This window comes from Melospiza georgiana, chromosome 9, assembly GCF_028018845.1.
Source record: "Melospiza georgiana isolate bMelGeo1 chromosome 9, bMelGeo1.pri, whole genome shotgun sequence".
NCBI lineage: Eukaryota > Metazoa > Chordata > Aves > Passeriformes > Passerellidae > Melospiza > Melospiza georgiana.
In genome coordinates, this window is record NC_080438.1 from 10,397,769 (window position 1) to 10,414,844 (window position 17,076).

The following is a 17,076-nucleotide window of genomic DNA, read 5'->3' on the forward strand; positions in this document are numbered from 1 at the left end:
ATTTTGCTTATCAGATCACCTCTGTTTTCCTGATTCCTCTGCCTATAAACTTGCCCTAAAGGAGAGCCATCTCTGGCCACATTTTGTTTATTATGAGTTCAAAAACCTGGAAATCTGAAAAATATTTTAGCAAGAGCCTTCCACTGTTGAAACAGTGGCCAGGACAGTACTATTTTTCATCTGTATTTTGCTATATTAATTTCATATATTTAACAAATGATAATTTTCATTATTTTCAAGACAAATGTCAGAAAGAAAAACCTTAAACAAAGCCATATCAGTGCATTTTTCTGGGAGTGAGGTTAGACATCAGGACTGTGTCACAGCCTGTGTGCTTGTGCCTGGAAGGGGGAGTTAAACTGTGGGGGGTAACCTTTCACAAGGGTGTGCTAGGCAGTGTTTGCAGGACATAACATCTTTCTTTATATGTTTGAGCTGGGTTTTTTCTCCCTGCTCTGGAAAATAGCGTTTTCTATGATTTATCATAGACCTTTCTCATTACTCCCATTTCTACCATCATATCCTAGGTATAAATACAAGATTTTTCTTTTTTTTTTATGGCAGTTTCTAAATAATGCTGACAAGTTTGTCAAGTCATATATTGTTTGTCAAGTAACCAAACCTGTACATAGCAGTTTTTTAGAAAGTGGGATGGAAAGGGAAATTAAATCAGCACTACTGGTCAAGAGTTGCATGGAGGTGTTTTCCAGGGGAAAGAATTTTAACAGTAAAGCCAGGACCCATTGGTCCTACTCTCTGTGCTGGTTCACAGATTGTTTTTGCCCCTTCCTTTAGGCCCACCAAAAATCTTGGCTGCAGGCACCTCCTGTTTGTGGTGGGGAGGGGATTAGAAATATAAAGATTTAGTGTTCACTCTTTAAAGCTGATATTCTAGCTCTTTTTTTTGCTAAGGTAGAATGAAAACCATAAACTATTGGTAAATGTCAACTAACCGCTAGACTTGAAAGAACCAGCAGCTGCTTTCTGCTTATGAAGCAGAGAAACTGTGTGGGAGGAGATGTAAAGAACCTCCTCAAATCCCCACTATAACAGAGGGGCGGGGGAGAGACTGTGCTGAATATGGGGTTTAACCTTTAGAATTCTTCTTCTGTTCTCTCATGCTCCTAGACTTGTATGAAAATGCAAAATGGCAATTGATTTTTTTCAGGTAAAAACATCAGACAAAGGCCCCATGCCACCTAAAACTAATTTCTGATAAAAAATGGAGTACTTAGCTTGCCTGTATCAATTTTGTGTCTGTTAAAGATTTATGGTATGAATCTCATAAACAGTTTTCAAATGTATTTAATGAATAATTGTTTGCAAAGGGCTTGAGTGTGCCTCAAATCAGAGGCAGTGTTTCAATGCAACAATATTATTAACAGCATCGTTAGTGTAGTATTGAAATGGCAACACTTAAAAATTCATCTACCACACATCTGAAATGATGAGTTTGTCTTGAATACAAATAAGCATAGAGGAAATAGACTGGGAGGTAGTCATTCATGATGTATAAAATGAGATCAAAAATAGGCCACAGGTTTATGTTAATATAAATTGAGACAAATTCTAGCTTGGCAACACTGACCTAAAAGCTGTCTAAACAAAGCAACTAATGTTTATTCTTCTTCTAAAAGGAAGTCTGTATCTGCTGTTGAGAAAAGAAAAAGGGTTGTTCTGGGATGGTTTTTGGGGTCTTTAAGTAACTTATTTATAGATCCTTCATCACCTTCTGATATGGAAAAAATATGCATAGCCTCATTAGCTCATGGCAAAAACTATTTTTAGCCCTTTTATTTGTGAAAACAGACCAGAAAATGTAGAAAGAAAAAGGGTTGGATTGTTAGGGGGTTTTTTCCCCTGAAAATAGTAAATTACAAGACACTTTATAAATGTATCTGGAAAATATGGTGGCAATCTGGCAAATGGAGACCTTTCTGTAGCTAGATGCTGACTGTACTGGGCAGGTGAAACAGCTCTCAAGGAATGATCAATATTGTTCAGGATGAGAAGACTGTTTTTACATGAACAACTCTCATATAAAAAAAAATACTAGAACTTCAACTCTGTTATTTCACCTGCTCTTCTTTTAAACATGTCCTTTTCTGTTTGCTGACTACTCCCGCTATGAAGCACTTGCCACAGTCCTGGGAATTACTACTAACTCCCTAAGATGGGGGTGGGAAACTAGAACTGGTGAACAAGGGCTGGAAGGGTACCAGCTGGAGGATATTTGTGACAGAATAACAGGAAGAGAGTAAAAAAGAAATGGTCAGCACTTTTGGCTTTTTAAAAGTGGGGTGCAGATGACTTGCTGTTATGTTTTTGCAATGTCTTGTTTCCAGACTGCTGGCTTAGTCAGCCACGTCTTTAATTTGCCCAGTTTATAACAGCTGCTTTGGCTGCTACCACAGAAAGAGAAATTATAATTTCCAAGCCTTCATTTCATCCCTCTTACCTATAATCCTCAAGTTCCAATCTGTCTGACCACTTGACTAGGCTTTTTAATTAACAGATCTTCTTGGGGGCCCTTAAATGTGTTTTGCATATACAGGAGCACTAAACAGCCTTGGAAACTCTTGATGAGATGAAAAACATCCTGCTGGGAATATAAAATGGCACATAATGCCTAGAATAATGATTTCCATAATTGAAATTTTCATGTGCTGTATTAAAAGGCATCATTTACCTGGGGTCCTGTTCTTTTGAAAAGAAAAATGATTTAGTTTAAGGAACTTCTCTGTTTAACTCTGTCTCTTCAAGGTTCTGTTGATTCCTCAGAAGAAAGTTTATGGGCTGGGCAAAAAAGGCACAAAGCTGAGGATGAAAAGTAGCATTTAGATATTTTTGTGCAGTCAGTGATTCAGATGTACTTACTTGATTTGCTCAAATGAGGCAGGCGGTGGAGTTCTGTAATGATCTTTACTTTTACCTGGGACCATATTTGGCAGAGGTGGCACATTGTTAATGATGTGTTAATAAACAACAGAATTTGGGAAGGCAGGCTCCTCGATGGAAGGTAATAGTCCTCCCTGCTGCCAGTATCTTAATGTAATTGAAGAAAACATCTTGTTTTAAAAATTTACTAATAGAATGGCACAGCAACTTGGGTCTGGGATGTACCTTGGAGACCTGATCACATGTTTCATCGACTTCTGGGGAACTGACACAGATGATGTTGGTCATATTGCCCTCAGCTCTCTTCATTGCTGGTCTGTAGCTCTGTGGTGATTTGTCTAGAAGGTAAAGAAATAAAGAATTTTGTTTGGTACCTCAGGATATGTCCAATAGATGAGCCAATAATTGATCTTGACATTCCCCTAGGAAAAATCGCTAGTGTCATTGTAAAGGTCTTAGTGGTTTTGTAGAATCTATACTAACTTTTTCTTCAGATAAAATAAGTTTTACTTCAAGCCAGCTCTAAGTGCAATTGGATTATTCAGAATATTGAGATGTGACACAATACTGTCAGTAATCCTTATATTTTCAATAGTTTAAACATCATAAAAAGTTACATCAGTGGTGTTTTTTCTGTGCTGTTAGGGTTTGTTGTTCATGTAGGATCATTCAGACATATGATACAATAAAAAATTGTCAGAAAATGAGCTCCAAGATTATTTTTCAGTACTACAGATAAGTGTTGGCAAGATGAATTTCTGAAAAATCAAATACCAGACCTGTGTATGTTGGTTTTTATCGCTTACGGAAAATTAATCCTGCTTAACTACTGAAATGCAGGTCTAGGTAACAGTCTGACCTTTACTGCTGGCATGCATCAATCCTAATGAAACCTGCACCACTCCTGCAGTTTTTTAGTAGCTCTGACTATTATTCCAATCTCAGCCTGTGATATTCAAAAGCATATGAGGAACTACATAAATGCTTCCCCCTGTCACTGAAGTGCAGCAGGTTAGGTGATGGGATTCTCAAAGCCTTCTAAATTCTTCGCATTCAGGAAAGAAAATGCCAGGGCTCAAGTAACAAATATTTGAGTTGCTTCTCAAAGCCACTTTATTAAACTAGACTCCTTTAAACAGGTTTAGTACTAAGTACAGTATATTAGATCTGGAAATATTTTTTTTTCAAATCTATACTTTTTAGTGGTCTAATGGTTACTTTTTGAAGAACTTGTGGCCTTGCAAAATACTGTAATTACATAGCATGTTCTCAAAAAACCTGGTGTCTAGTATTAACCATCTTGTGGTTTCATGGAAGACATTTTGAGAATTTCGGATCCATCTTGTTCAGCTACGCCTCCTCTATTATGGTTAATGGGGGAACATGCACGTTTGAATTCTTTGAATAGCTTTAAAAAGTCTCACATTTTATATTTGTCTATTTTATAGGACATGAAAAAAGCTCCATCACCCCTCAGGGCATTAAAACACAGCGCTTTAATTACACAATGCCCATTAATGCTAATAAATTTCATGCTAAGGACTTATGCTGTACCAGTGCCAAGGAAAACATAAGTCTCCTTCCTTTTCAAGCCCAGTGCCACACACTGCCTGGATGTGAGGCCATTAAAATGAGCTCTGTGGCAATGACAGACATTAGACATAGATGCAAGATTTCATGTTGACTTTCAACAGCTTCTATGGATTGAAATAATGTTAACATTTGTTTTTCAAGTAATCTTTAAAAGTATTTAGATAGGAATAGTGTTAGGTGAGTGACAGAACATGTGTGAAATCAAGTGATAATATTTTTCACTGCTGCACTCTTTCTATAATCTGATTATAACCTGAGTTTTCTCTGTGAAGATTACTTTGTAATGATACTCTGAAGAATGAGTTTACCTGCTGTATAAGATAAAGCATGTTTGTAACTGTTCATAAATCTTATTTCATTCTCTGCTCTTTCTCTTACCTAGGTCATTAACTGCAGCCCTTTTTTTTTCCTATATAGCTCTTCTCTTAGCATTTCTAGAATCTGACCTCAGAAGTAGATCTCTTTTTATCTTGGAATATTCCTGGAAATCAGGCAGTCATATTATTCTTGCTTCATGTGTACAAGTACAGCAGTTCTACACTCAGGGTGGTGGGGTAGGGGGAGAGTTTGGGATTTAGTTGGTGAGAATTTGAAGCGAGGGAAAAGTGGTAGTAGCTGTATCTGACTGGGAGATGCAGACTTTTTTACATCTCTGCAGTAAGATAACATCTACGATCTCTCTGTAGTAACAAAATGAAAATGGTGGTTTGGTCTGGTTGAGAATGGAGACCAAATGGACACAACTATGCATTTAGGAGGGGCTGAGTGATGGTTGGATGGTAAAATGCATAAAAACCCTCAAAATAATTTAGATACTGACTGGCTATGAACTGTTAGAATATGCCTAGACTTACCAAGTGAGAGGATAGTGGGATCAACTAAAGGAATATAAAGAAATTTCATTAAAAATAAATGTGGATTTGTAACTAAATGGGCAGTGTTCAAGTTTTCTGGTGTTCCTGGTACTTCACCTCAGATGTAATGTGGAGAAAAGGGTTGGGTTTTGGTTTGGGGTGTTTTTTAAATAAATAGTTCTGGACTATCCCCAGTCCTTGTGTAACAGTGTTGATATCCTGAAGGGGATTCATTAGTTAGTCAAAGGATGACCAGCCCTTTCTTAAGTCTTTTGGCAGAGCAGTCTTCATGAGCAGACAGAAGGGAAGAGAGGCAGCACTGGTGTTCAGAGTCAGAAATGTGCCACATCCTCATGGGCTGAAGGAAGGGGAGCTGAGCTCTCTGCCCATGGCTCTTCCTGCAAGGCAGAGGGCCCTTGAGGGTCTTTAGAGTGCTCTCAGCAGTTGTTTATCCTCAGTCACAAACCTGTCGATTCAGGGTGTTATTCACATTTTCAGAATGTTTATTATATAACATTTTCTGTACTGTTTATAGTTCTGTTTATACTGCATTAGTGTTCTACTGCAAGACTGGAAGACTTTGGCTGAATTTGAGTGCCTCTGTAGAAGCAGCCTCCCATAAGACAAAGTATATTACAAGTGGAGAGTTTGTAAGAATGCTAGATGTTGATGAGCACTAATTATCAGAGCTGGAAGCATTCTGAAAATCTTTCTGATGCCTAAAAACTCCATTTTACACCTCTACTTCCTAAACTGCCCATCTGGTGGGAGGTTATGTTATTTTTAACATAAGTAGTTTCTTTTGCCACTGAGTCCTAAAGGACTGGAATCACATTAAAAACAATAGTTTCTAATCTTATATGCAGTTGTGAATATCCTTTTTTATTTTTAAATTAGTGAGAATCTTGAATTGTCCCAAATCTTCCCCACCATAAATTGGACTTTCCTTTCCAAACAGCTTTGACTAGTTTCAAGAAGAAATCCTATTGTTGCTTTTTCTCCTGCTCTGCTTGCCTGCATTCACCTCACTGCTGCTCTCCCTGCTCAGAGGCCGACCTGCTCCAGCTCAGTGAGGAGCACCATGAAAGTAGTAAACTTGTTATGAAAAACTTGAAAACGTGGATGTGCCTATGTGCCAGGCTTTTAAACTCATTGCAACTTTATTAACAACACTCTGGGTGAAGCATCTTTTAGTAGTAAACATAGTTGAACAGATTTGAGCTAAAAAGCTGGATTGACTTTGTTTTGGTTGTGTACTACAGCATTATCAGGAGATGATTTAGAGGAACAGCCGTGAGCTCTTAGTTTGAATCGTGTTAAACTGAGGGTTCTCCATGACTGAAAATGTTTTTCTGTCTTTATGGGAGCTTTCCCTCTCCTACCCCCTGTAGCACTTAGCAGTTTAAAAACAGCTGTGTATCAAATAGCATTTGTTGAGCTTACTCAATAAGCATATGTAATTTCGCTTTTTCTTGAAACATTCATTCCTGCTCTGCTTTTGAGATTACACGTGTGCCCGTGTGCTATTCTTCTCCCTAGTAGTTTCTACATGAAATCTAATTTCCCTGAAAAAATGGAATCTTTGTGTCTTTGTCTCCTCACTAGCTTTCAGGCATGTTTTGGCAGGGGCTCTGACTATCGAGGCACTGGAGAGGAGGGGCCTTGCACTCATTTGTCAGCTTTTCTTGCATCTGTAATTTTTGCCCACTCAGCAGTACTGGAGGGGCTTAAAAAGGGGGAGAACTTGCAGTTGTTGAAAGTCAAACTCCTGAAATAATTGCCAGACTGTAACAGTTTGGGAAAGAGGTGTGTGTGAGAGAACAACAAATGCTTTGGCTAAAACCAGCTTTAGCTTTAAGGTTTTAGCAGCTCTCCATTTCATGTAATTGCATGCCTTTTCCCCATAGATCTTTACAGGCAATGGTACTGTGTTTTTATAGATTTGCTCATTATGAGTTGATAAACTGGCTTTTCTTGATGATGAAAATATTTTCACTGGTGTTCGAGACTTGGTTGTTTCCGACCAACAGTTTAATTTAAAATGCTTAAGTCTTCTCCAACTTCTGTCCTAATCCTTTCCTGCAATCTCCCTTCGGAAGCAGGGTGCTTTCATCTCCTCATGTAATGTAACTGAACAGAAATTAGTTAATTTTTTTATTATTAGAAGACAGATCCCTTCATAGTAAGGAAAGCATTTTTCCTCTTCAGCTTTTTATGGAATATTAAAGTTGATCTCTCCTCCTCGTTTCAGTAGGCTATTTAAGCTCAGGGCTCATACTGTGAGCAGTTAATTAATCAGTGTGACAGATGAAGAAAGTATCCAACTATGAAAGGAAACCTTACTTCAGTGACTAACAATAAGGATGTGAGCCCGAGTGATTTAAAGGATTTTTTTTTTGTGAACGTGTGATAAGGAGCCTTAAGCTGTTTGAGGTAACGATGGGGGTTTTTTTGCTCAGATTGTGTCACTGCACAAACATTAAAGGGCTCATCAATATTTTGTCTTGAAAAGTCTAGACAGGAGTTGAAAGAGCCTCTCCTACAGTTTGAAGAGATCCTGTTTCCCATAATTAATAACAGGAAGCAAGTAAATAAGGCTTTACTGACAAATGAAACAGCAACAGTAACATGTACCCAGAAACATTAGCTCCTGGCTGAGAAATGTAGCTGGGGTCTGTTGGTTTTAGTGTACAGGAAAAGATTGCTCTGGAGGCACAGTAGAGCTTTGCTCATGTCTAATTCAGTTATGTGATAGCAGACTGAAGTCAAAAAGTAATGATAATGCATTGTAATTATTGAGAGTGATTCGTGACCTTTGTTTACATCCGTGTTACAGTCCAAGAACTCTTCCCCTGTCATTATTTGAAATTCTTTGAACTCAAAAGGAGATTTTCATGTTTATGTAAAAGCTACCAGAAGGCATTTCAGACATTTCCTGGAACAAACTGTATATATGTATTTTAGGAAGATAAGAAATGAAAGGAAACTGAGGAAAAGCTTTCCATTTTCTTCCTTTTTGAAGACTGCATTTTCCCTTCAAAGATACCTTTTCAGAAAGTAGTTGGAAACCCTTCTCTCCCCCTCCCAATTCCTCTCGTTAAAATCAGTTAAACAACAAAAAGGGGAGTTAGACCCTCATCTCTTCTGTACCAGTGTAAAACCAGAGCAGTGCAGTTTATCTCTCTGAGCTGTTAAGTACATTTCAGTAACTCCACATTGCACAGACAAAAATTCAGCCTTGCCCTTGCCTGCCATACTTCTGATTTCTTTGGTTTTTTGGGTTACCCTGGAGGGGGAGGTTGGAGGTGCAGGAAAAGGAGGAGGTTTCTGTCTGTGTGGCTGGGGGATTGGTTGTTTTCCTAGGGAGCAGCAGTGACTGAATGCAATATTCAGAAGTACTGGGAAGCACATTTAACTCTGTGTTTGTGCTGGACCTTAAGTCTGGGCTTGTTGAATTATGGGTTCATCGTCTGGCATGCTGACTACATGATACAACTGTGTAATACAGACTGTTTGTCATCTTGTCTGACCTTGAAAAGAGAAGAAAAGTGAATTTGTTTCACTGATTCTTAGATACACTGGACAGTAAATTCCTGCTTTAGCTATTTTATCTCCCCCTGTAGGTGAGCTGTTGGGCTTTCAGCTAAAAATGACAAGATAGAACAAAATCAGCTTGTTTCTAGAGCTGATGTTTTTTTCTTTTCTGTGTATTTTAGAAGATTAACAGCCGTTGCTCCACAGAAGCATGGTGATGAATACTAAATAGTGCACCATAAGGCATTTTGGAAGGAATTCAGTAAATTCAAAGACACCCCAACATTGTTTTCTCTAACTTTTTCCACTGACTGTAGCTTGTACTATGACAGCAACAGACTATATCCCAAAAGAGGACCATGCTGTTTACAATACCTTGTCAGGTTAAAATGTTTCCTGGCAGTTATTCTTTTTTTATTGACTGATTAAGTGAGATATTTGAGCACATGCATATAACCTTAAGCATAGGCTTCTCCCATTTTCCTCTATATTTTCACAGTTCATAACTGGACTTCTGTTATCTTCTAAATGCCTTTCCCTCTCCTGCTAAGTACTGAGTTCTGTCCCTTTGAATCATGCATGCCAATATCTAGCTAGACTTACAGCTTTTAAATGAGACAACCTGTGGAATGTGGTGCTACTTGACACAAGTGCTTGGCTTCTTACTGAAAATAAATAGCTCAGATGTCACTTTAAATGCCCATTGTAACAGGGAAAAGCCAGAGACAACTGTTGAAGGTGCACTTTCAGGGCACTATAAGGTATTTTGTCAAGTTTTTTCCCTAGCTCAGAGCTGTAACCACTCATGAGCTCCCAATAAAGTTTATTTTGGAAATGGCATTTTCTTTGCCGTGAAAAAGTTACCCTACACAGCGAAGCTGTGAATAAAATTGCATTACTTTTTCATTTATTTTGGACCTTTGAAAATCATATGTCTAGATTGGTTATGTGCAGCATATAGGGTTAGAAATTTTTCTAATTAAAAAGGAAACAATACACAAGTTTCTTTAATACCAAACTTGAGTATCTTCAATGTCATATCCCAGAAAATATTCTTATATTGAGCCTGATCTTTGTATTCAGTTTTTGGTGTGGTTTTGCATAAAAAAGGTGGAAATTTCCATGTTTAGGGTGCTTCTTTTAGAAAGAAAGGTGATCCATCAGTGAACAGTTTAAATTCTTTGAATTGTCAGATTATGTATTACCAGTGCTGTGTGCACTGGTACATGTAGGTTGCTTAAATGCATATTTCAGAGAGATTAATGACTATAGGAAATATTAGACCAATGTAGAGTAAGATTCCTGATATAACCTCAGTTTAAGCTAAAAGGTGCTGATATGAAAAGCTACAGTTCTAACAGGATTAGGTATTGGTGGCAACATTTTGCTATCTTTAGTCTTATAGTACATACTTCCCAAGTGGAACTCTTGATCACTAGCAGTTTCCGTGTTATTATCTAGATTTCCTGTTTACTTTACGTGGCATTGTAAGGATCATCTTGTGCCCTTTTCCAAAGGAATGAAGACTCTTTAATAGGGCATTATCTAAACCCTGCTCTGTTAAAGTTGCAAGGCTCAAAGTAACTGCAGGTACCCTGATTATACCTCACCTTTTAATACAATTTTTTTTTTGTCCTCTAGGATTTTTAATTCCTTTTAGCATACTTTCCTTTGTGTGTGTGCTTGTGATTGGACCTGATTCGTCCCTTCTCCATATTTTCTACTTTAAAGATAAAGATTTATTTCTGATTGAACAGAAGGCTCCTTATAAGAAACCTAACTAGAAAATAGTACAGGAAAATGAATTTTCATTCAACTTCAAATGTAAAAGTTTTTAATTACATTCCATACCATTATTTATATATGTTAAGAATATATTTTTATGGTGCTGCACATTTACTGTAGGAAGTGTTTGAAAATCCCTTTAATTCATAGAAGTTGGAAAGCTCTGCTTATTTCTTTTTAGCAATAGACTTACTTTGGCATACAATTTAAAGAGGATATGCCTATTCATCCTCCTCTGAAATTAAATAAAGATTGTATGGGTAAAAATACTGTAAATTACTGTGAAGGTGTTAAAGTAGAAGCGAGCAGATGGATTAAGACTTAAAGAATTTGCCCCAAAGTTCCTTTCAGCTCGGCTGCTATTGGCTGCCTCTCGGAAAGTTTGGCCTACTGTGTGCGAAAGCTCCCCAGGCTGTCAGGGAGCAGAACAGAAGTGAAATAGAAAAACTGTTCTGAACTGCCATCAGGTAATAAAACCCATGGATAGCCAACAGGATATGTGAGTTCAGGCATTCCATTTTCAGAGGGGTTCACTTCAGAGATTCAATTAAAAAAGAAGTTTAGACTTTCAGTTTCTTCTTTGTATAACAGGGAACAGAAGATACCTGCTAACATTAGAAAACATCTTTGAAAGGGGCAGACACCTACTGCGGCCTTAATTCAGTGATGCTGTATAGTGAGAGGCCTCCTGGCTCTCCCAAGTCTTTCTGTCATGCATCCTACAAGGGGTTCAGAAGGAGGGGAAATGCCCTGAGAGTCTTCACTGTGCTCTCACTATTGTGACATCAGTATTGGGAATCAAAAATTGAGAGAAATTCTTCAATAGTTCACCTGCACATTCTGGAAGTTAAAACTTTTGCTTAACACAGAACAGTAACTGAAAAACAAATTTCCTGTAATGCCCTCTTTAGCCATTAGAAACTCAAATGCACCACTGTAATCAGAGGAAGAAATAGTAGAATTGCATCTTTTTTTGGCAGCAGAGAAGTAAGGGAATACCTGCAGCTATTATTTCTTGATGCCCTAGTTTAAGTTCAGACTCACTAAATCAATGTGCCTCATGTTCTCACTCCTTTAAACACAGCTACCTGTATCTTTTTGAAAATCCAGGAGATAGGAATATGAGAGTATGAAACAGGATTTTTATTTGTTTACCTAAATGTTCTTGTGAAGGATTTTTTAGCTACCATGAACTGCACCTTTCCAGAAGCATTATTTCTCCCAGGTGACCTAAATATAATGTAACCAGTTAAATAAATGTATTTTTGGGGTTTTTATGGTAAAGCATATAAGGATGTAGAATAAAAAAGAGTGATACTTTGCTGTTCCACGGCTTTTCCCCTGAAAGCAGGTAATTTTCTATTCTCATAAAGAACAAGAACTATTCTCTTAAGTATCCATTGCTTTTACTTTTTTAAAGTTCTCATTTTTTACTAGACTGTATTATTAACATAGGTGTAGTAGAAACCTTCATTTATGGTACAGAAAGGGAGCTCTGTTAAACAACTTTCACCCTTTTTTTGCTAGGATCTGTAAAGTAGCTCCTCCCTGAAGTCATTATAGGAAGAGGGACAGAGATGGCAAACTTGTTTCATAAGTATATAATATGCCAAATAGTATTTTGGTGTATGCAGTGAGTTGGTTTTTTGAAGTAGTATGTCATACAATCCTTCATTTTACTAATTAAATGAGCATCTATAGACATTTACATTGAAATGCTTCTTGTCTGCAAGTTAGGGCAGGTTGTACTTGTCAAAGCTTCTTCTCCATCTTGTTTCACTTTCAGAGTTTCGATCTGCTTCTCACCTGCAGTGAGGCCGTGGCTGGGGCACTCTGGGGGTGGTTCTGGCTGGCTGAAACCATTTGGCTTTTGTTTGTTCCTCCACCACAAGGTGCCCTGGCAAAGGCAGCCCAGCAGTGCATGGCCTGGGCAGTGCTGCTGCTGTGCGGACATTACAGCCTGGCCGGTGGTGTTGGCTCATTGAAGAGGTTTCAACAGTACATGTTAATTCTTTTCAACTCGGGGGAAAACTTTTAAATTGCTCTCTATCCAGCAAAAACATTTTGCCTCGTGACGCTGAGTTCTGACATTGCAGAGGAGTGCTTTGACTCTGCATTTTGAATGCTTCTAGACAAAATTTCTCTCTGCAAAGACAAGCAGCTCACTTGGTGAACTGAGACATCCTTTGTGTTCCTTTTGTTACTCTTTTTGATTGACTGTTAAAACAATTTTTCCTTTTAATCACTAAATGCAGACTTGCATATTCATTTCTTGAAAACGGAAGTGTTACGTGGATCCTTCTGCCTTAAAATGTGTTGAGAACCTTTTGTAAGAATTCATGTAAGGAAAAAATCAACAGCCTAAAGTACCAAGATGATTTGACGTATATAAAGCAGTGTGCATTAAGATTTTAGTGGTGTTTGGCTTTGTTTTTTGGAGAGGCTTTTGTAGGGGTTGTTGTTTTTAATCTGGAGATCTCTAACCTTATTAGACTCCATTGAAAGAAGAAATTTTAGTTATCTTCCACCTTCTAATCCCAAGCATGCTCCATGTACTTGGCTTCCACTTGACAAAGGAAGATACATATTTGTTAAATATTTGTGTATCTCTCTTTTAATCATATAAACCTTTCTAATTGAATGGTATTGTGTCTTTGTAAAGAAGTAACTACATCTTTTGTTGGATAATATTTTTTTATGATACTGCAATAAACAAAGCAGTATTTTAACTTGGGAGGCAACTTCCGGGTGTTAGAAACCAACAAAAGCAAGTCCAGTGCATGATTCACAATGAGAAATTTCTCTTAAGGGATTTGCCCTAAATTTGATGGTAGCTCAAAATACTTAAAGGTTTTGAATTTTATTTTTTATTAATTCTGCAACTCAAACAGACAAATCTTTGAAGACCCTTTGAAACATTTCCCCCTCCTTTTTAAAATTTATTTTAATGTGTATGCCTTGCCCTCTTCATAGCTTTAAAATGGAAGATGAAAGCTGTGCTAAAAGGCTCTTCTGATGAATTCCTGTGGAACATGGAGTTTTCTCCATGAGAAGTCCTCAGCAATCAGTATCAAATACCACACTAGTATGGCTTGGAAAATGGAAGTCTGCAGTAACTTTGATAAAGGCTGAAGATGTTTCTCAGAAAGAGAAGCATCTCTTTAACATTCTCATCTACAATACCATGATGAAGGTTTTGAAGCCCAGCAGAAGCGTCTCAGAGACCTTTGTCAGCTGCACATTTGCTTAGCTGTGGTCATAAAAGAAAGGCAAGGTCTTTATCTTCTCTGGCTTGTTACAGGTATCACCTATTTTGTGATGGTGGAATCTTCTGGCAGCAGAATTATTTTTAAAAACAGAGCTGAATCTCATTTATTTTCCTCTTCCCCCTCAAACTGCACTAATCAAAGTCCAAAAGCCGTCCTTGCCCTCCCCTGAATAAATTTGCATAACTCATAGCAATTGCAATTCTCTATTAAAACACCTGAAAAGTAGCTTTGGATCTGGGATTGTGATGAATATACTTTATCTGGGGGACTGATCTTAGGGCATTGTTATGTTTTATGAGATGGTTTTACTCGATATTTAATTGGAAAAGTTGGGATAAGTAGATACACTTGTCCAAAATGGACTAAAAACTTTTTATTAGAAATTATTTAGGTTGGTACTGTTGCACATAAGATTGCTTGCAAATTTCCTCACAAGTTTTGTATTTAATTCTATCTTGAGCTGTTAATTATGGCAAACAATTTTGAGGTAATTCTGACCCACTACATTAAGCACTAAGTAACTTAGTGGGAGGCCACGTTGTTGTGCTTGTATGAGGGTGAGATAAAGTAGCATTACTCAGTATGTTGAATACATGTGACCACTGAATGCTGGGTTGCTAATTTATACCAAGTCCTTCACATAAAGAAATGAATCACTGTATACCATTCATTGCTATTTTAACTGGGAAAATAATAAATATTTCATGACCACAGGTAAGCAGAAAACTCACTTTTTCCAGCCCACAAAACTTTGAGTTCAAAACTAGTCCTGTTCTACTTTGAATTTCAGTGAGATTTAGGAAGAATGAGGAGATCTGTCTCAAATAGTGAATTTACTGCTAAATGTGAAACAGGTATTTTGGAGTCACTGTGTCTGTTTTTTGACTATAAATTCCCTTCTAATCCCTGGAAATGTTTTCTGAAGGAGTTTTCTTTTAAAAGGGTACCACTCCACATGAAGTTTAACTTTATGAATCACCATCCTCCTGCTTGACAGAAAAGCCGATATTCAAAGACTGCAATACTTGTGAATAAGGAGTCAAACATGAAGTGAAATCTTCTTACGTTTTTGGTGAGAAGTGGCACTTGATCCTTGAGGCAAAGAAATTCACTTCAACCTACATGACACATCACATTGCGAGCAAGTGCACTGGCAGGGCTATAAGATGAAATGCCATTTTCTGTTAAGTTAAAAGTAGGACACGTTTTTTCCATTTCTGAGAGTTCTATCACTTCATATAGTTGCTTTTGGAAATGAAAAATGGCAACAGCCCTGTACTGGAGTGGCCTATGAATTACAGAAAAGCAGCTTATGCTGAGTAGTGTGGCACAAGAAGATGCCAGGCATTTCATGAGGAGAAAATGCAGCACAGTCATGTGGAGATTACAGAGCCCACAAAATTTAGTTATGCTAAGTCTCTTTTTCTTAAATAGAGAGGAGAATGAATAAAATATAATTAGTTATATTTTTTAGCAGGCTTATAGATGTTCAATATACTTGCAGAACATGTGCAGTAAGTACAGAGAGGAAAGAGATAATATGGGGGGTTTTAGGTTTGCTAACTTCAGTATCCTGATCTAAATTACTGCTGTTTGAGGGTGATATATAACTCTGTGTATCATATACCATACAGAACTACCTGGATTTCTCTGTTACTCTATAGCAGTGTCCAAAAGATGGTCTGCTTTGGTTTATAGTAGAATGAATAAAGGGAATAATCCTAACACAGCTTCTCACAGCTTGGGAATCAGGGAATAAACAAAGAGGAGTTTCTCATATTACATCATTCTGAATCTGGAACAGGAGCCCAGATGAACCTGCTGTCCTGCTGGCTTTACCAGTAGCTTGGTTTTCCCTTAAGGAAGCTTATAAAAATGTTTTAATCTACATTAATAGGTTTTGTTTAACTGTCATTCTGGCATTTATGTTGGAATTGTGTTCTACATGTGGATAACAGCAACTATAAGACCATAAAGGTGATGAAATGAATGAAGAGAATTTTATTCTTTGCACCATAGTTTTATAAATTGCCTTGTTTTAAGATTTTTGTTATTGTTTTAATAGCTTTGAGGCAATTTTATTTTCAAGAGTTTGAATCAGTGGAAAAAGAATAACAAAGACTTAAAAACAAGGAATAAACTGCAGTGAGGACTGTAACCCTGTCTCACAAAAGCTTTCGCTTATAATAATAAAGACTGGAGTTGTAATTAGCTTTTTTGGAGTGTTTTTCACTCCAGCTGCACTAGACAATACTCTGACTTGTAGTTAATACATACAGACATATCTACTTATTTTCCTTTGCATTGCAGCATGTGTACTTCCCTAATTGGCAGCTTGCCATTTATATGTGGAAAACAAGATTGAGTTAGCAAGATGGAGAGAGAGTGAGATATCAAATATCTGCAGTGCACAAATTTCTGAGTTAGATTACTGAAAGGAGAGGAGATTTAAATTGGAATTTAGTTATTTGAATCATAGTGCACTTAGGCTGTAAGGCTAAACATGAGTTCAAACCCAGATCATAGAACTCAGACTGCCACTGTGAGATTTCACTTTAGGAGCACCCATTACTTTCTTTTAATGTGGAATCTAAGTGATATCCAAAAAGAATGGATAAATTAAATAAACTCACTTGAGTTTTCTCTTAATACTGAAACTTAGGTCAAACTGCTAAGACACTGTTCTCCCCTGAAGAAGGATGGGACTGTGAAGGCATCTGCTTAACTTTTGAAGTTAAACATCATAGGTAGGGACAAAATGATGGAATACAATGATCTAGGAAATAAATGCTCCTTATGCCATATAAGAACTAAAAATTAGCATTAATGTCCCACACATTTTTGTAAATTAGAGAATTGGTGTAACAACAAGAGCTCTATCAGGTATTGTATCACTGCCCTTTTAAATGGATGTACTGCTAATCTAATTGAGGATCACTTGGCACCAATTTCATGTGGTCTAGCTGGGCCACCACAGTCTATCTTGAAGTAAAGCATTAAAGTCAATTTTATCTCCCTGGGAAAGTCTTGCTATGTCTTCAAATTTCTCTTGCTACATCTTAAGTGAAATTGATCTTGAGTAGAACCAACTGTAATTCTGGATCTTGTCTGAGAAGTCAAACTTTCCACTAGTAAAAAATACT

The 17,076-nt window shown here is 37.4% G+C and overlaps 1 long non-coding RNA gene across 6 annotated transcripts in view; it reads right to left on the reverse strand.

Annotated features, from left to right (window-relative positions):
• The window catches only part of LOC131087127 (uncharacterized), a 61,122-nt gene that overhangs the window by 28,088 nt on the left and 15,958 nt on the right, over positions 1-17,076 (reverse strand). For 4 of the 6 annotated variants that reach the window (XR_009114841.1, XR_009114839.1, XR_009114840.1 and 1 more), the window contains exon 2: positions 3,124-3,236. The exons of 1 other annotated variant lie outside the window; for it this stretch is intronic. This is a non-coding gene — a long non-coding RNA (uncharacterized LOC131087127). Of the gene's footprint in view, positions 1-2,877; positions 2,950-3,123; positions 3,237-17,076 lie in introns of those variants that run through there. One more of the 6 variants, XR_009114843.1, reaches the window with a different exon arrangement.